The sequence below is a fragment of the Myxine glutinosa genome, chromosome 4 (genome assembly GCF_964187855.1).
Source record: "Myxine glutinosa chromosome 4, kmMyxGlut1.1, whole genome shotgun sequence".
Taxonomy (NCBI): domain Eukaryota; kingdom Metazoa; phylum Chordata; class Myxini; order Myxiniformes; family Myxinidae; genus Myxine; species Myxine glutinosa.
In genome coordinates this window covers 25,085,665-25,097,937 of record NC_136264.1, presented here as the reverse complement: position 1 = coordinate 25,097,937, position 12,273 = coordinate 25,085,665, and the positions used below count along the sequence as shown (strand labels likewise).

At 44.7% G+C, this 12,273-nt stretch overlaps 1 protein-coding gene across 3 annotated transcripts in view; it reads right to left on the bottom strand.

Moving 5' to 3' along the window:
- The window catches only part of LIG3 (DNA ligase 3), a 75,403-nt gene extending 71,424 nt beyond the window's left edge, over nucleotides 1-3,979 (bottom strand). Inside the window, exon 1 of one of the 3 annotated variants that reach the window (XM_068112011.2) lies at nucleotides 3,930-3,979. The gene's annotated coding sequence lies outside the window, so the exon portion shown is untranslated. Of the gene's footprint in view, nucleotides 1-3,166; nucleotides 3,554-3,929 lie in introns of those variants that run through there. The other 2 variants (XM_068112010.2, XM_068112009.2) reach the window with 2 other exon arrangements.
- Nucleotides 3,980-12,273: the final 8,294 nt, after the last annotated feature.

The window sequence follows — 12,273 nt, the reverse complement described above, 5'->3', positions numbered from 1 at the left end:
GAGAGAGCAGGAAGGGAGGCCTTCACAAAGCTGGAGGGGATGGGGTCAAGAGTGCAGGTGGCAGTTTTCATTCCTATGAGGAGTTTAGAGAGGTCAGTAGGGGAGACTGGGGAGAACTAAGACAGGGGTTGGCAGGATAAGGGGGGGGCAGGTGGTTTGAGGGGGAAGGTGCGGTGGTGGTTAAGCTGCTGTAGATGTTGTCAATTTTGCTTTGGAAGAATGAAAGGAAGGAGATGCAGTTGTCTACTGTGAATGACTGGGTGGTGGTGTCCAGGGGGCTGAGGAGTTTGTTTATTGTAGAGAAGAGTGCTTTTGGATTTCCAGAGCCAGAGTGGATAATTTGAGAGTAGTAGGCGGAGCGGGCATGGGAGAGGGCATCTTTGTAGTGTTGTAGGTGGTCCTTGTAGGCTTGGGAGTGAATTGTGAGACCGGTTTTATTGTGGAGTCTTTCAAGTTGGTGAGCACGAGTTTTCATCAGGCGGAGTTCAGGGGTAAACCAGGGAGCAGAATGGGTGAAAGAAACCGTTTTGGTTTTCACGGGCGCAAGCTGGTCAAGGCAGGAGGAGAGAGTGTGGTTGTAGTAGTCAGTGAGGTCGGAAGGGGTGTGGAGGTCAACGAAGGGAGAAGTGGACATTTTTTCAGAGAGGGTGGATGAGAATGAGGTAGGTGAAAGAGCGTTTAGCTTACGGAAGTTGATAGTGCGATAATGTCTTGGTGCTGGGGTGGGGATGTTGATGGTCATAGTGATAGCTAAGTGGTCAGAGAGGGTGAGGTCGGAGCCAGAGAGATGGTGCAAAATTAATCCAGTAGAGCAGACAAGGTCCAGAATGTGCCCACGGTTATGGGTAGGAAAGTTGACATGTTGAGTGAGGTTAAAGCAGGTGAGTAAATCAGTGAAGTCAGTGGTTATTGTGGAGTCCATGTGGATATTGAAATCACCAAGGAGGAGGATTGAGGGGGAGAGGGAACAGAGCTGGGTCAGAAAGTAGGAGAAGTCAGACAGGAATGATGGGTGTGGTTTGGGAGGGCGGTAGACGACAGCCATGACTGACTGTGTGTGACCAGAGAGTTTAAAAGCCAGGTGTTCAAATGATGGAGCAGATGAGATGGAGATGAGGCTGGTCTTGATGTCCTGTCGGTGAATTACGGCAATTCCATCACCTCGGCCCTCCGAGCGTGGTTTATTGATGTAAGAATATCCATTGGGGTTGAGTGAGAAGTAGTCCAGAGGTTGTTGCCAGGTTTCAGTGAGACAGAGAAAGTCCAGTTTATTTTCCAGAATGTAGTCGTTCAGGATGAGGCTTTTGTTGTTGAGGGACCGGGTATTGAACAGGGTGAGCTTGATGTTGCTTTGCACGGTGGGGATGAACTCAGGTGATTTACCCAGGGTTTGCAGACAGGAGGTGCGATCGTGTGCGTTGCTGTGACCAGGTGCGCTGGGACGATGAGTGGGAGTGCGCTGAGCCGACCAGAGTACGGGAATGAAGTGACCTGTTTGTAAGTAAACAAACTTATGACCGGAGCCTCTATGAATGTATCTGGGTCGTCGCAGGAGTCCGTGGGATTTGATTGCAGAGATGCATGATGGGGTGGAGTGAGTATTGAGCAGAAGTAGCCTTGCGGCGGAGTACCTTCGAGCCATGCCAGGCAGGAGCGAAGGGACGAGTAAGAGGCCAAGGTTGAGGAGGAAGAGTAGGCCTTGCCGCAACGGCAAACGACCGCAGCCGCTAATCAAGCAAACCAAGACCGCAGCGGCAAACAGCCACAGCCGCAAACAACGGCCACAAACAACGGGAGCGGGCCTGAGGAAACAGTGGAAGAGCCGGGCAGGCGGAGCCAGGAGCAGAGCCGGGACCGAGCAGAGGGCAGAGCCGGGACCGAGCAGAGGGCAGACCCAACGGCCAAAAAGCCGCCACGACCACCAGAAAAGCAGACTATATACAATGACCCAGTCAGAGAAGCGGCGAACAAGTAACGCCAGCGTCCTCTCCAGACCGGACCGGAAGCGGAAAAATAATAATATATATACCAATAAAAAGAAAAACTCGGTGAAGTCAGCCGGACGTGAAGCCTTGGTCGATCCATGCAACAATATGTCTTAATTATGTACTGTTTGAACGTCAGTTTCACTGTCACGTCATCTATTAATTACGTACTGTTTGAGCATACCTTTTAAACCTTTAGACTGCTGAGACCTCTCGACCCTTTTATACCTAATAGACCCTTTCTACTGTTGAGTGTACCCTTTAGACCCCATATAACCATTTAGACCACTTAGGCCCTTTAGACCTGTGGACCTCTTGAGACCCTTTAGATATTTAAATGCCTTGGACCCCCTTTAGACCTTCACACCCTTTAGAATGCATAGACCTTTTCAAAATATATTTTCATCGATAATTTCCCTTTCCAACTCTTAGACTTTATATTTCTTTGGACCCTATTGACCTCGTTAGACCCCTCAACTACTATTGGAGCATAACTACTATGTAGATATTTTAGACCCTTGTGAACCCTTCACACCACCTTGACCTTTTTTTACCCTTTGAAGTCCTTCGACCTTTATACCCATTTATAACCTATAGACCCATAGTTACTATTGGAACAAACCCTTTAGATCGTTTACGACTCTTCAGACACTTTCGACCGCTTCGCCCTTTAAATGTTTAGCCCTTTCAAACCCTTAGCCACCCGTTAGACCCCATAAACCCTAACTACTATTGCAACATACCCTTTGGAACCCTTAAGACCCTTTGGACCACTTGAACATCTTTAGACGCACACCACAGAAATATCTATATAGACTATAGAGTCTTCTTCAAATACACAGACTATGTCACTATACTTTGTTCAGCAAGTAATGGACAAACTCGACCCACTCAGTGGGTGGACACTCTGCTAGTACATAAAATATATATGCAACAACAATCAGCCATACTTCAACATTAGAAAGAAAAAGACGTAACTACATTGCAATAAAAGAGACAAAAAGAAACAAATGCTATGGAAGAGGTTTCAGTGCAGGCAATAATATAGAATAGACAGATTGGGGGACACGTATCATATTCATACTCATTCCGACACGTCATTTCCTCCGAGGGAGAAGTGTAAAGGGAATACCGCGTCTGATCAACCAAATACCCGGGCTTTAAAGGAACCTCTGACTGACCTGAGACCGTTTACACCAAGGAGCACAGCATAGCATGGCGAGCTTGGAGAGGTTCCAGCGGCCTGTCTACTATGCGGCCAAACTATCGCGACAAAGTCGGAATCTATAAATGTCTACGGCGACATTTAATGCTCGGAAAGTACAAATACTTCGATAATTAAAAAAGCGATTTCAAATAAATTCCAATAAACAACTGGGTCGGTGTATAGGTATAAAAACAAGTTTGTTGGGCGAAAAGGCTTAAGCAAAAGAACCTAACACGCTTCTTCTTTGCGGATCGCTCAGATTATTTATCCGTTTGAAAAAAAAAGAAGAAAGTCGAACAAATACAATCACGTGGCCGGCGAAGGCCTCACACGAAGTTGAAGTATAATTTTGAAGAAGAGGAAGCCCTAGCGTGCCACGTCACGGTTTTTATGGCGATCGCACAAGAACAAAGACGTTGTGTGTCCGTGGGAAGTGAAGCCGAGCTCTTGCTTCCCCTACAGTTCCTCGGGTTTCGTTAATTTTCCTACATGTGCCCCGAGAGGGTAAAATACTAATTTACGTCTGATGCACAACGTTCCACGTTCACCTTTAAAAAAAATTTGAAACGAAGGGAATTCCAGCATATACATTTCGGAAACGTGTCCTCGACGTCTCTAATGACGATAAAGAAAAGGCAAAAAAAGTTAAATTATTCATGGGAGGGCTCATGATGAAAAGAGAGTGAGAAATCTCTGAAAAACGAGCTCGGAAAGGATGAAAGAGAGGGAAAACCCACGTGAGTGCACATACGCATACGGTGTTTGAGGAAGAAGAGGAGGAAGTGAGTTAGTGAGTGCGTCGATTTACTTCACTGAGCAGCTGTTCATTTGGTTCACGTTTTTTTTTTTTTTTGTACTTTTTTTTCATTATTCACTTTTTACGTTAAAAATTCTGGCGAACAAACATTACTTTCGCCTTCTGCAATTACCCAAGGAGTAGAAAGATGTTGGGGGTGTATTCCAATGTAATGTGAACGTGGATGTTACACATCTTTTCATTTTTATCACCGGAAATGCAGGGATATCCTGAAAGCGTTCCGTGAGCAAGCACCTTGCTTGATGCTTGATTCAAACCGCTCAAGCAAGCACTCCAACGGAACGGAGCGCTCGGCACTGCTTAGTAACATGGCGGTTTCCATGGAAACACTGTGCTCGTGGTACACAAGCAAATAGTGGCCATGACGTCATTTTCAGTTCAACTCGATCCTCTTGTGACAACCTCCTCAAACTGATTTATTGTCTTAGCGACGACTACAGAGTACGAGGAACAGGGAAAGAAAGATTAATAAATGGGGAGTGAGGAGGATTCCCCTGCCAAGCTCATCTATGGACTCTACCATTATGCATGTTTGTAGATCTTGAAGAATTAGGAGGAAAAGTAAAAGAAAAATATGAAACTCACCTTTAAACTAGAATGGCACAAAGTAGAGAGCAGACGCCAGGTGAACAGGTCACGTTTTGTATCCCGGAGTGGACCAGAAATTCACAATACAGAATCACATTGAATCAAAATCATCCGTCCACAACTTTTTGAGATATCCTGCGAAGTATCGATTTTAGCCCTATCTCCCAATGGTGAAGAATCACTTTAAAAACTAGAAGGCCACTCAGCAGAGCGCAGACTCCCGCCGTGGGTTTAGTTGGAATAATACGTTTTGTTTAACATCCCCTCTCCCCAAAACAATAAATGAAAAAGAAAGTAGGCCCTAACTGTCAGAGAATTTATTTTTGATATATCTCGGAATTAGAGGAGAAAAACATCATTTAAGAATAAGAATAAAAGGTTTAATGCAGTAAAACAGAAAATATCTTTCCCAAAAAAATTTCCTCAAAAACTTCCTGGATCCGGAATAATAACCTGAGCTTCACCAAAAACGAATCAATTCTTCCTTATCCCAAGGGCAATCATCCCACCAACTTTCATCCAAATCCGTTCAGAACTTTTCCAGATATCTTGTTCACAAACACACGAACACACGAACATACGAACACATGGAAGGACAGGAGGAAAAGTCAGCATTTGTAACTCCTTGAGGCATTTCTTGTTAAAAGTTGGTAACAAGTGTTTTTAACATAATTTGGGTATGCTGAATCCGAATCCGGTTGTTACCAAGCTGGCAAATGCTTTATAGTGGCTCAAAATCGCAATTCAAAATGGCCGCCAAAATCGCACATATTTGATGTGTCAAATTTTGTTATTTCATGCTTTAGGTTAAAACTATGTTAGCAGAGTAGGTATTTGGTCTTTTGAAAACACTTTCAGCATGGATAATTCAAACTAAGTTGATACCAAGCAAATACAAGCTGCTGGCACCCCGCCAGAGGACAAAATCCAATCAAAATCCAATGATTGCGGTAAGATCATCAATCGAATCTGACGCATTGTCCAGTTCATTCTTCAGCTGCTCGTCATGCTCCTCAAGGTAGCCTGTAAGTTGTGGTAGAAGCACTTGCCAAAGTGCCTGCAATGTTAGTTTGTGAGCTCGCATTCCTCTAGAATATGACTTGCCTGCCATACAGTGTTCTGTGGTGGACGGTCCCATAATTCCACTCTCGGACCAGATATCTGCTAACCCCGACGACTGCATGTGCTGGCCAATAGCTTTGAGAAAGTTCAAGGAGATATGAAGACCACCAAGGCGAGGGATGAGAACTTCCTTGAACTCCGGTATCGCAGATTTCAACTCCAGTAATTTGCAATACAATGCTTGGTCTACCGTGAGTACTACATACTTTTGACCTAGCTTTGAGCTGATGTGCATGCAGCGTTTTATGACCGTAGTAAGAGTGTCAAGCTCATGCGCCGGAGCTTGAATAATTGGTAAGTAGCCAATCGTTGTCATTTCTGGATCCGTCGTGCTGTAAAACTGATTGTGTTGCGTCCAATCCCAACTGTGGATTTTCATTTTGCCGTTTCATGAAGAAAGACGTATCTGTAGCTCGCGCCAGTTGCGCTGATGCGTTTTCATGTTCAACTTCGGTGTACCATTCTGGCTGGATTTCTGCAGTAAACGCTGGTGTACGTTGTGTTTCCCTGACTTTGGCTTCTATTATGTTATTCATGGCATCTGGCACTGAAAGTGATTTATGCTTCCATGGTACAAGATCATGGAAGTTGAAGTCTGCAGCAGGACCTCGTTGCCACACAGCCATCTGAGTGGCATGGAACGTGTTCTTTCCATCCATCGATGAATCATTGATGTCAATGTTATCTGCAGAAAAATGTACAAATTTTCCCGGTGTCAAATTAGGGGGAATGACTGCACCATTTTCAGTATCCATGTTCCGGATGGTATGCTCTGCCAGAGCATTATCCACTTGTAGGATGGAATCGTAGCTGAGGACATGACCTGCACTATTAAACAGTTGCACCAGGTGTTTGGACCGCGTTGCCAATACTTCCAAGTCCAATGAGCGTTTTGTTTCCCGAGGGTGCCCTATCGAGCATAGGGATGAACTCGTAGATCTCCGTCAAATGATGTTTTAGCTTTTCTGTGAAAGAAGCCCTGCGGCTGAGAAACGATGGTGGAATCTCAATGTTTGCATCCTTGGTCAGGCAGCAGTACCGACTGAAAACATCATGTCGTTCAAATACATGTCCTTTCTGAGCTGAGACTTGCAGCTCTGAACATAGCCACGCCATGGCTAGATCAGTTCTGTGACTAATGCTTTGAATAGCTTGTGTGGACCTCGTAAAGTTCACATAGCATTGAAGGTGGTATTTGCCTTCTGACGCAATCAGATCGTTGACACATGCAACTCGAATACGTAACACTTTATCAAACTGTGCCGCCTCGATTATCTGCGCGATTATCTGCGCACAAACTGGTCAAATCCGTTTCTGGTGTTTGTTCCCCCTCCATCCCCTCCCTTACCTCAAACGGCTACACAGCTGACTCCGCACGTGAAAAAGCTGAATGCCTCAACTCTGTGTTTGCCTCTAAATCTTGTGTCCCAAACCCATCCCTCTCTGTACCCACCATACCCAGTCGTACCCTGCTGCTCCTGGACTCCGTGTCCTTTCCTCCTGACAAGGTGGAAAAGTTTCTGTCAACCCTCGACTCTGATTCTGCAACTGGACCCGACGGCATCAGCCCACGGGTCCTAAAATCCTGCTCTGCTGCTCTATCTCACCCTCTCTCTGTTCTCTTCACCCTCTCTTTTGCTCAAGGTCAACTGCCATCTGCTTGGAAATCAGCCAACATCACCGCTTTGCACAAAAAAGGTGCAAAAACAGATACTAGCAACTACAGACCAATCAGCCTTCTCCCAATTATCAGCAAAGTCATGGAATCCATCATTGCTTCTGATATGAAATCTTTCCTCTTCTCCAATGGCTTGATCTCTGATCATCAATTTGGTTTCAGACCAGGTCACTCTACTCTGGACATGCTGCTTCTGCTGTCTCAACAATGGATGGAGGTCCTCAATGCCAAACAGGAAATTAGAGCTGTCTCCCTCGACATATCACGTGCCTTCGACACGGTCTGGCACCCCGCTCTGCTCACCAAACTCTCCTCCTTTGGTATCCATGGAAATCTCCACGCATGGCTGGCGGACTTCCTCTCTAGTCGTCGTCAACGTGTGGCCCTGAATGGGTTTCTCTCATCTCCTCTTCCTGTTCAGGCTGGAGTTCCCCAAGGCAGTGTTCTGGGCCCCGTGCTTTTTCTGGTCTTCATCAATGATCTCTCTGACTCTCTCGAAAATCCTCTCTATCTCTTTGCTGATGACTCCACTCTCTGCCGCTCCATTCCTCTTCCCTCAGATCGGCAGTCTGCTGCCTCCTCACTCTCTGAAGACCTGGACAAAATCACAGACTGGTCAAAGAAGTGGAACATGTCTTTCAATCCTGACAAATCTCACACTCTTACTATGTCTCTCCGAAAAGATCGACTGGACAACCCTCCCATCTACTTTCTCAACAATCCTCTCCAAGAAGTTCTGTCGCTCAAGATTTTGGGTCTCACTATCTGCCATGATCTTTCTTGGGAAAACCACATTTCCAAGCTGGCCTCCAAAGCCAGTCGCCGACTGGGCATCCTCCGTCGTGCGAAGTCCTTCCTCGGCACACCTGAGCTCCTCACCACATACAAGGCTTTCATCCGCAGCTCAATGGAATACTGTTCTCCCCTATGGGCCGGTGCTCCTGCCTCACACCTAGCTCGGCTTCACGCTGTTGAAACCAAAGCTTTCAGAATTATTGGAATCTCCCGCGATGAAGCTATCTCTGAGGGCCTTTCACTCACTCACCGCAGGCAGGTAGGTGGTCTTTCTGTCTTCTACCGACTCCTCTCCGGCCTTGCACCCCCAGCTCTCTCTGTGCTCTGTCCCCCAAATATTCCTACAGGTCGCACAAGATCTGCCAGCAACCCTCTGATGGTTAAACTGCCGAAATCTCGGCTCTCCGCTCACCTTCACTCTTTCATTCCTCTTTTCTCCCGCCTCTGGAACAAACTCCCTCACTCCCTTCAATCCCACTCCTCCCTCCAGGTCTTTAAAACAGCTGTTCACCACCATCTCTTATCTTCCCCCATCCAAAACCTTGATCTTTTCTACCCCCGCTAATTCACCCCAGATCCACCTTGTTTGAAATTCCAACTTCTTTCCTGGAAGTCCTGGCAGTGTCCATATGTTTTATACCTCTCCCACTGCCCCCTTCCCACGCCCCCCCCCCCCCCCAAAGCCCTCGCCCTCTCTCAGATCTCTCGATGTCTCCATGTCTCTCGGTCCCTGCTCTCAAATGTTGTGTTTGTGTCCTTCCCCCTCTCTCCCCATCTTGTCTACCGCTCCCTATGTTATATGTTTTATGTGTCGGTTTGTCTTTCTGTGTGTTCATGTGATTAATGTTCGCTCTTTCACGAGCCTCGATATTGTATACAAAAAAAAAAAAAAAAAAAAAAAAAAAAAAAAAACATTTTCTGTGTTGTTACAGATACAAGTCTATGCTTTGTATGCACAGTTTGACAGAATAAGCATTTGTCCCAGTCAGTACCCAGGACAGATCCTCGCAATATATGTGTTGATCTGGAAGAGATGCATGTTTCTTTGCTGCTCGATGCTTGTTCTCCATCTGTGTCCATACTACATCCTGATGTTTTCTGATGCTGGTGCAACCGCTGAATTTTTCCCTTGTCAGTAAATTGTGCGTAGCAGTGTCTATGCCACACAACTGACTCTGCATCTGTTGACTGAAGCACAACTTCGAGTCTATCAATAACATCTCTGTTGCTATCATCTCTGAGTTTACTTCGTGCGGTTACAGCATCTCGGAGCGTCAGCAAACCCTGCTTCCCAGCCTGGTGCACATCCTTGTCGTCCTTCTGACAAATGATACAGAGACCCAGGGATGGTGATGAAGATCGCCTCTTGAGACTAAGCACCGGGTCCATTTTTCTGAAAAGAGATAAGCCATGGTTAACACTCGTACCCAATAAGCATGTTCTCAAATATACAGGTTATAATACTATACTTATAATCAAGTCTTAAATAAGCCGCTCCGAGTGTACACATTTAAACTGCAGCTTAGACAACAATATGTTCGCATGTATATCTTACCTAATGCCATTGCGCTGATTAAGTATGTTAAACACCTTAACTAAGTCCACGGATTGTCGTCCAGCATAAAATGATTCCAATAATCTGAAAGAGAACTTATGAAAAGCAATAACATGAATGAGGCAGTATAACTACCACTACTCCAGGTATCATCCAATATGTTTGCTGTTGTAGAAATAGTCAGTATTGTGATCAATGAGTTGTTTTAACTCTAAACCTTAAGTACTACATTCAGACACCAATAACATATCTGTGGCTAGTGGGAAACCAAATATATGCATTTTTCAAATTTTACTGCGGCCATCTTGGATTTTGTTCTCTGGCGGGGTGCCAGCAGCTTGTATTTGCTTGGTATCAACTTAGTTTGAATTATCCATGCTGAAAGTGTTTTCAAAAGACCAAATACCTACTCTGCTAACATAGTTTTAACCTATAGCATGAAATAACAAAATTTGACACATCAAATATGTGCGATTTTGGCGGCCATTTTGAATTGCGATTTTGAGCCACTATAAAGCATTTGCCAACTTGGTAACAACCGGATTCGGATTCAGCATACCCAAATTATGTTAAAAACACTTGTTACCAACTTTTAACAAGAAATGCCTCAAGCATTTTATATAAGGGCCTTTTGAGGTTTTACGTCCTGTCTATACGGACGGACACGATCGAATGCATTACTCCCTGGCGGGAGTAATTATACTAGTCGGATCCGGATCTTCACCAAAATTGAATCGAGTCTTCCTTGTCAGACACACAACCTGTCCAACAAGTTTCGCCCAAATATGTCCACAACTATTTGAGATATCCTGCTATATGTTAGTTTTAGCCCGATCACTCAATGGTGAAGAATCACTTAAAAATTAAACAATTCTCATATCCCAATCCATATTCAGATCTTCACCAAAATCGAATCGAATCGTCCTCGTCAGACACCCAATCCGTCCACCAAGTTTCGTCCAAATCTGTCCACACATTTTTGAGATATCCTGCTATGTATAGTTTTTGGCCCGATCTCCCAATGAAGAATCACTTCAGAAATTCTAGTAGCCGGATCCGAATCCAGATCTTCACCAAAATCTAATCATTTCTTCCTTGTCACATATGCTACATCTCTGCCAAATTTCGTCCGAATCCGTCCACAACTTTGTGAGATATTTTGTTCACAGACAGACAGACAGACAAACAAACAGACAGGGGTGAAAACATAACCTCCATCCACCTTTGGTGGTGGAGGTAAATATCATCCTCTGACAGCAAAATTGAAGAAATAGCCACCAATGGTTTTGAATCCGACAACGGTGGCCATTTTGCTAACATACGGAGGAGTTCCGTTCGCGAGCATCTCCTTTGATCGCTTACCAATCGAGAGCAAACCACATGCAAACGGAAGTCACCGTAGTTGAGCGACAATGTGGACTTTGTCAACCATGAAACAATAACTAGAACGGCACTCGGTAGCAATCATACCACCACTGACCTCCATACTAACTGGAGTGCCGAACGGACGTTCTGAAACCACCGGAAGTGTACTGACGGCCATATTGTTTCCCTCAAAAGATTCGCGTTCTCCACTGATCTCTACAACAGATCATATAGCAGGTGGGACACTCTGCTTAACATCCATCCGATGGACGGTACACACATTCATGCCTCGCCCTGCCTGCGAAACACAAGGGTGACAGTTTTTAGCTGGGTCTGGATTCAAACCCAGGCTAGACAGCTCAGAAGCGAGCATCGAGGTCATCTTTCCAGCCAACTTATGGAATGAACAGCCCAGATAAATAAACAAGAAGACGTCATGCGGAGCACGATACTTATAAAATCCACCCCCCCCCCCTCCTCCCCAAGGAAAAAAATTCCATTACAACAACAACAACATGCATTTTAAAGGCCATTTTCCCTGCTAGAGCGGGGGTTAGCCAAAGAAAAAAAATTCCATTGACACAGCAAATTGTCCATTTCATCAAGATTAAAATTGACAATCTTGATCAAAGCTCGGGTCAAAAGGAAGAAAAGTGACGATTTTTCAGATGAAAAATGATGATTTTGGAAGGTTGACCTTGAGTTGACCTTTGACCTCAAAAATAGTTGGTTTCCCTATTTAGTGACTCAATGTGCAAATGCTGTTCAATTTTCAAGTCAATCGGATGAAAATTGACGGTTTTAAGATGAAAAGTGATGATTTTGGAAGTTTGACCTTTGACCTTTTGACCTCAAAAATAGTACGTTTCCCAATTTAGTGGCTCGATGTGCAAATGCTGTTCAATTTTCAAGTCAATCGGTTGAGAATTGACGGCTTCTTAGATGAAAATTGATTTTTAAAATTTGACCTTGAGTTGACCTTTGACCTCAAAAATAGTTAATTTCCCAATTTATTGACTCAATATACAAATGCTATTCAATTTTCAAGTCAATCGGATTTAAAATGGCTATTTTAGAAATTTGACCTCCAGATGACCTTTGACCTCAAGATCAATAGGCTTCTCAATTGGGACGACCTATACAACTTGGTGAAGTTCTGTC